This window comes from Balaenoptera borealis, assembly GCF_965194805.1.
Source record: "Balaenoptera borealis genome assembly, contig: HAP1_SCAFFOLD_2004, whole genome shotgun sequence".
NCBI lineage: Eukaryota > Metazoa > Chordata > Mammalia > Artiodactyla > Balaenopteridae > Balaenoptera > Balaenoptera borealis.
In genome coordinates this window covers 1-8,030 of record NW_028122259.1, presented here as the reverse complement: position 1 = coordinate 8,030, position 8,030 = coordinate 1, and the positions used below count along the sequence as shown (strand labels likewise).

General features: G+C 45.4%; 1 pseudogene across 1 annotated transcript; it reads left to right on the top strand.

Annotated features, from left to right (window-relative positions):
- The first annotated feature begins 1,536 nt into the window (after window positions 1–1,536).
- Window positions 1,537–3,806, top strand: LOC309622286 (serine/threonine-protein kinase MARK2 pseudogene; annotated as a pseudogene). Its single transcript has one exon. The product of its transcript is annotated as a serine/threonine-protein kinase MARK2 pseudogene (transcript).
- The last annotated feature ends 4,224 nt before the right edge of the window (window positions 3,807–8,030 follow it).

Below are 8,030 nucleotides of genomic sequence, written 5' to 3'. Positions count from 1 at the left end.
GATTCCAGATCTATTGGTGAAAGGTCCCATTCCTGAGAGAGGCTGAAACTGCAATTAGGTTAGCTGTTAAGTCTTGGTTTGCTGACGTGGGACTTAGCACAAGTGACTCCATTTGGGGTTTGTTGTTTTTTTTACTAACAACTGTATCTCATTCCTAGCGCTTAACCCCAGTACCTAGATACTTGCTGGTGAATGGATGACCAGACCAGTGAATTCAGAATTTCAGAGAAGTTCTTTATAATGAGAGACAGGCAGAGAAATGGCAGTTCTACCACCCAGTAAGTTTTGAACTCTTGCAAGTCTGATGCCCAAATCAAGCGTGGGAACGTGAACAGTGAGACTGAGTGAAAACACAGCAGTTCTTTGTGTTTCTGTTAGAGAAACACTGGTGGGAGACAGAGGACAAAGGAAGGAGACACAGGACCGGAGTGACCTCAGCTGGGGGCGGGGTTTCACAGTGTTGGGTGCTGCAGAGAGGTAGTCAGCAGGAGCAGGGGCTGTGTACGTCATCAGAGGCATGTTTTATTTTATTTTTTTGTTTTTATTGACGTATAGTTGATTTACAATCTTGTGCCAATCTGCTGTATGGCAAAGTGACTCAGTTATACGCATATAGACATTCTTTTTTAATATTCTTTTCCATTACAGTTTTATCACAGGATATTGACTCTAGTTCCCTGTGCTGTAGAGTAGGACCTTGTTGTTTATCCCTCCTATATATAATAGTTTACATCTGCTAATGCCACACTCCCAGCCCTTCCCTCTCCCACCCCCCTCCTCCTTGGCAACCACAAGTCTGTTCTCTATGTCTGTGAGTCTGTTGCTGTTTCATAGATAGGTTCATTTGTGCCATACTTTAGATTCCACATGTAAGTGGTATCACATGGTATTTGTCTTTCTCTTTCTGACTTACTTCACTTAATAATCTCTAGTTGCATCCATGTTGCTGCAATCATCAGAGGCATTTTAGAAGAGGCTCTGCTTGCCATAGCTTCTGGCAGCGTTGCTTCCTACAGTGGAAAGAAGAATGTTGTTGATGGGAATTCCCAAAGTTAGGCTAAAGTGGGGGTGAAGTAACTTTTCTAGGTGAAGAGGTGATCTTTTTTTTTTTCTTTTTGATTTCTATGTGTGTTTTATTATATATTAGTCTCTTAAATCAAATAGAAGACAAAAAGTGGAGCTACAAACCAAAGTTACAAGAGTACTAGCTTTTCTCGTCGCCCGTCTGTCTACTTTTACCAGAGGTCTTTATTTCTTCATAAGGCTTTGAGCTACTTGTCCAGGGTCCTTGACTGCAACCTGAAGAACTCCCTGTGGCAGGCGGGTCTGGTGGTTAAGAACTCTCTCAACTCTTGATTAACTGGGAATGTCTTGATTTCTCCCTCATTTTCGAAGGAAAGTTTTGCTAGATATAGGATTCTTGGTTGACGGTTTCTTTCCTTCAACACTTCAAGTACATTGAGTCATGCCATCTGGCCTCCGAGGCTCCTGATGAGAAATCTGCTCAATGACCTTCCTGGCAAACCTTCTCTCAGCTTCATAGACTTTCATAATGTACCGTATCATGTCTTATGCAACAGAACATTTTGTATAGTATCGTGAAGTCAGTTAAGTTGTAACGTTATATATTTTTTTTAATTAGTTAATTTATTTTTGGCTGTGTTGGATCTTCGTTTCTGTGCGAGGGCTTTCTCTAGTTGCGGCAAGCGGGGGCCACTCTTCATCGCGGTGCGCGGGCCTCTCACTATCGCGGCCTCTCTTGTTGCGGAGCACAGGCTCCAGACGCGCAGGCTCAGCAATTGTGGCTCACGGGCCCAGTCGCTCCGCGGCCTGTGGGATCCTCCCAGACCAGGGCTCGAACCCGTGTCCCCTGCATCGACAGGCAGACTCTCAACCACTGCGCCACCAGGGAAGCCCAGTAACGTTATTTTGAGACCAGAATTTAAGGAAAAGGAATTGAACGTTTCAAGTGTAGACATTATGAGGTCTCTAAAATTATTACGCGTTTTCAAACTAGAAATAAAAAGGCCACTGAAGTATCCTGCAGATTTTTATTTATAACAAAGTGAATACCAATATCTAATAACACACGTAAAGAAAACTTTCTTTGGGATCCTTTTTCCTAAGTGTAAAGGGGCCTTGAACTCAAAAAGTGAGAAAACCACTGTGGTGTATCCCCAGCGGTGATGGGTCCATTTCTTGCTCTGACCTCAGAGTGCACCATTGTGATGTACTTCACAGAGCCCTATGAAAGAGAAAGGTGGGCCCAGGTTTTTGGTCCTTAGAGCCCAGGAAGCTGCTTTTGGTGACCTGACGGCCTTGGACCTACAGTTAGCTTGTGTTTTCCTTGTTTGTGCCATTTTGTTGATTTTCGTTTCTCTTTTCTCTACTCTTTTTTATTTGTGTCATTGTTCTTTGTACAGTTAGCATAGTGAGTATTGTTGGTATAGTTAATACTTGATTAGCATAGTTAGTGTAGTTAGTACTAGTTAGCGCTGTTGGTACAGTTAGTGTAGTTAGCGTTGTTAGTAGAGACAGCATACTTAGCCCTGTTAGTACAGTTAGCATTGTTAGTTAGCGTAGTTAGCGTTGCTCGGTAGTGCTGTCAGTCAGTGTAGTTAGCAGATCACCAGGATGCAGGGCCTCACAGCCAAATCTGCTGGCAAGAAGGCTCGTATTGATGACTTCCGGATCCTCCACACCATTGGTGAAGGCACCTTCGGTAAAGTGAAGTTGGCCTGGCACATTCTGACCGGGACACAGGTGGCTGTGAAGGTCATAAAGAAAAGGCGTCAGAGCTTCTCAAGTGTCCAGGCACTTTTCCGGGAAGTGTGCAGTCTGAAGGCTCTGAATCACCCCAATATTGTGAAACTGCTGGGGGTGATTGACACAGAGGAGACATTTTTCGTGGTGATGGAGTACCTCAGTGGGGGGGACATGTACCGCTATTTGAAGATCCATGGCCGTATGACAGAGGCGGAGGCCCGAGGCCCGTTCCAGCAGCTGGTCTCCGCCCTGCAGCACTGCCACCGGAGGGGCATCGTGCACCGGGACCTGAAGCCACCGAGCCTCCTCTTTGATTCCAAGATGAATATCAAACTTACAGACTTTGGCCTCAGCAACAAGTGTGATGACATTTTCCAACTGGACACGAGCTGCGGCACACCCCCTTATGCTGCCCCGGAACTCTTCCTGGGGCAGAGCTCCAGCGGCCCTGCGGTGGACGTGTGGAGCCTGGGAGTAGTGCTGTACACCATGGTAACTGGGTCCCGGCCCTTTGTGGGAAAAGACTTCCAGGAGCTGCGGAAGCAAGTCCTACGAGGGCAATACCCCATCCCACCTTATCTGTCTTTGGAGATAAGGGATCTGTTACAAAAAATGATTGCCCTCAACCCCAGTGACAGAGGCACCTTACGTGACCTCATGAGGCATCCATGGGTCAACGTGGGCCAGAAGGAGCCACTCCAGCCACCCTGTGAAAAGGACCTGGAGGTGACAATGGTGAGGACTCCGGGCTTGACTTGCGACCAGATCCAGGACACTGGGACAGGCAGTGTGAGCTCCAAGAAACCCAAGGTGGAGGTCTCCATCATAACTCTGAAGCCCTTCTCTTGCGGGGACCTCTGTGGCAGTGAACTTGAGCCTTCGCCGAGCCCTGTGGTGTCCTCCCTGCAAACCAGGTGGCTCTACCACAGAAAAACTGTGCCGCTGCAGGAAGACCAGCAGGCAGGGCAGAAGACCGGTGAGTCTGCCTGTCCCCCACCCAGCCTGGAGGCGAGGACTGCCACCCCCAGCCCAGCCCCCCAGTGTGGCACTGGGACATCCACCTCCAGCAGCAGCAGCAGGATTGGAGCCCCAGAGGGAAGCAGCTGCCCCCTGGGTGTGTCCAACACTGGAAGGTCCTCCCACGCTGGGCAGCCTGAGAGTGTGTCCTCATCCACTGTCTCTGGCCAGAGCCAGAAAAAGCAAGGGGTGGCTGGGAGAATCTGGAACTTTATTTTGAAACATCTTTGTTGCAAGCTGCCCAGCATGAGGCGTCATAATAAAGTGAGCCCATGTGAACCCCATGGATGACCGAGGCAGGAAGGTCAGGCCGCCGCGCTCCCTGGGGCCCGGTGCAGGGGAAGAGGAGTGTGTTCTCTGCACGGCCTTCAGCAGCATCGTATCCAAGACCCTGGCCAGCTCAGAGGATGGTCCGGAGCAGCCCGGGCGACCGAAAGCGAGGCCACCGTGGCTGCAGGTCTGCCCCTCAACCCCCACCTGGGTGAAACTTGAGAGACTGGACTGTCATTCCTGGGGCACGTCTCCCCTCCCCTACTCTTCTGTCTTCCGTGTTGGTGGGGGAGGGGGATAGTTCTTGTTCCAAGAACTCCTTGGTTCTTCCAACTCTAGTTAATAAACTTGACGCTCCAGAGAGATGCATCACACTCTGCTTCGCGTCGTCCCTGCACAGAATTGGGGCTGTGCATTTTCCAGTGAGACAAGCGTGCAGCCATGGAGCGCTGGGAGGTAGTCAGAACGACTAAAGGGAAAAATGACCTAAGAGAATTAGCACAGTGACTCCCAACAGCAACAACTGCTGCCCTGCAGGGCAGAAATGCGGAAAGTGTGTATTCCCTTCCTGCACTACCATTCCCGAACATTTTCAGAAGGGCCGAGGGGAACTTTTGGTCCCTGCGGCCTGTGTTAATTACAACAGAGAGGCCCATTAATACACAAATTTATACACAAATCCATGTATACATGTATAGCCACTTAAGTTTTTAAACTCTTCATTGAAGTTATATAACTCATTGATTTTCACAAACTAAAAATAAGTAACTTGCACCCAGATCATGAAAGAAAATATTACCATGGTACCAGTGCCCCAGAAGTCCCCCTTTGCTCCTTTCTAGACAATAGCCACCCCACATATCCTGTCTTAAAATTGCAGAGAGCAGTTTCTGTAATGCTTATATTGTTAAAAATTGTACCGTACTATCTATCCTGTCTTATATCTGTGTTTATGAGATTTCATTTTTGTGATTTATCTGAATTTGTTCCAGTACTATGTAGGATTTCACTGTGTATGAAAATACAGTGAACTTTATTGGAAAGCAGTTTGGGAGCATATATAAAAGCTGAAGATATACATATTCTGTAACTGTGAAATCCCACTACTAATTATATATTGACCAGAAATGTACACATGTGTTCAACATGTATAGTTTGAAATTGGACATTGAAAAATAGCTCTTAGAATTTTGAGTAACCACATTCAAATTCATGATTATGATCTGTTTGTAATATCTCCTTTTGCCTAGATGTATTTATTTAAAAATTTTAAATTTTATTTGAACTTAAAAAAAAACCTAGTTTACCTATTTTTCTCATCCCTCCCCCCCCCCCGCCCCACCTCTTAAAACCACCCATTTGTTCTCTGTATCTATGTTGATAGAAGGGCGCTCTTTCTATTGAAATATTAGAAATGTAGGAGAAAATTAGTGGTTTTATAGATTCGCTAAAGGGAAGGTGAAGGAATGACCTCCCGATGACTTCCTTGTATCAAAAAAAAAAAAAAAAAAAAAGTAAGGGCAACTTCATCAGTTGAAAATAAGGCAGAGAGATGATAGACTGGAGGTTTAGGGCTGAGGAAAAGATATGAGATAGTCATCATGGGTAGTTAATGAATGACTTCTTTAGGGAAATACAGGCTAGAAATGCCCAGTGATGTTACTCATTTGAGGCTGAAGAGCATGAATCTGTAGGAACATAACTTCATCCAGTTGTGAGAGATCTCAAGCAACACCAGGCTGCTTAGAAGTAAATGTGGGGTGTTAAATGGTTGGGTTCATCTAGATGTGCAATTATTCCACATGATGGGGATGAAGATTCATGATGGGAAACAGGGACCAGGAAATGAAAGTGTTTTATAACTCATTTATGTAAAAAATATATTAGGGAAAATCATATCATATACAATGAATGTCTTGATTATAAAACTGTGGGGATGTTGAACTGAAGGTGAGTTCTAGCATTATGAAGCTTTGTAGCGCTCTTCTGGATACACTCAGGAAAAGCAGGATGTTGCCACTTGTGGAAACTGCCTTGTTGTGAATCCATTCTGCTGTATTTCTAGCCACAATGAACCCATTTGCGGTGATACCAAGGACGCATTCAGTGCCTATAATTATTCACATCAAAATGATGCGAGATGGTGACAATTGATTTTCTGGGGGATTGCAGGTTTCGGTCATCCTGAGTTGTTGCTTCTCTTTGGTGTCTGAGGAAAATGTCTCCCCAGCGTGTGATGGGCAGACTTGTGATAGCTCCCACTATTCATGTCACCAGAAGCAGCAGTTGATGCATCATTTCCCAAGCTACTCCATTTGTTTATTTTAGAACTCTTAGTTGTAAGTCTGGAGATGCAAATGACGGAAGGAGTTGTTTTCTAATCCTCTCCCGTGTCCTTTCGGATGCCCCGGGGTGTGAGTTCAATCGTGGGGCCCAGGGAGGAACTTGAGTAGACGCTCCTTTATGAATCACTGACATGGTGTTGAGAGCTGTGTTCTTGAGTAGCTCTAGTTAAGTCAACCATCCGTTCACTAAGTCACCGGATAACTGCGTGTCACTTGTGACCGCAGGGAACTGATTGAAAGTAATAATAACTTCAAATATTTATAGCTATGAGCTAGGCCCTGTCCAGACACTTTATACATATCATGAAATTTAAGCCTTACAACAACCCTCTGCAGAATGTACTTTTATTATCTCCATTTTCCAGGGGAGGAAACTGAGGCTAAATAACTTGTCCAAAGTCAAAGAGGGAGAGGGAGACGGAGAAGGAGAGAGAGAGAGTTGGGATTCAAACCCGAGTCACATGGTCCCAGAGTCCTTGTTCTTACCCACTATGTTATACTACCTACCCCTGTGGATCCTTTTGTGTGCACCAAAGACTGAAGGCAGGGTTGGCTTAACTGTAACTTTTTATCCTGTTGGTCTTTTGTGATGCCCTCAGGGCTTAAGGGAAGAATAATTGAGTTGGAAAAAAACCCACCTGTGAGATTTCTTTTTTCACTCCTCACACAGAACACTTTACTTTGGACACTTCTGGTCACTAAACACGTGTGGTTTTTTTTTCCCCACAGCAAACAATTCTGCAACGCTGTCTCGGTGCCCTACCATTTAACTCAATTCTGACACTATCTACCTGGAGATGACATCAGATCCACAGGTTTAGGGCTCAGTCCCACCAGACTGCCCTCCATTTCAGATGCCAATCCCAAGTCTAGGTTGTCACCTGGACTTATTGGTTATAAGTTAGAGTTATGACCCTCTTTTTGGTTTCAGTTAATTTGCTGGAGTGGCTCACGGAGCTCAGGAAAACAGCTTATTTACATTTACCGATTTATTATAAAAGGTTATGATCGTAGATGAACACCCAGACGGAAGAGATGCATAGAGCAAGGTGGTGGGAAGGGGCATGGAGCTTCCACGCCCCCTTTGGGGTACCACACCCCGAGCACCTCATGTGTTCACCAGTCTGAAAGCTCTTTGAACCCAGTCCTTTTGGGTTTTAATGGAGCCTTTGTTACATAGGTGCAGTTGATTAAATCATTGGCCATTGGTTATTGTTTCAACCTCCAGCCTCTCCCCCTTTCGTGGAAACCTGGGGGTGGGACTGAAAGTTCCAACCTTGTATTCGCCCTCGGTTTTCCTGGCAATCAGTCCGCACCCTTAGGTGGGTTCCAAAAGTCACCTTGTTAACATAACAAAGGCATTTTTGTTGATCTCCTCACTGAGGAAATTCCAAGGGTTGTAGGAGCTCTGTGCGAGGTGGGGGGGGGGGGGAAGGGGACAAAGACCAAATGTATTTCTTATGATAAATCACAATAGCACAATAGTAAAGCAAGAAGACACTGATTTTCTGAGACAAACCTCTTGTACAAAATAAATTGAGAGATAATAAATCTCTATATAAAAATGATTGTACACACACACACTTATATGCCCACAAACACATATTTACCTTTCATTTTAAAGAAATCACT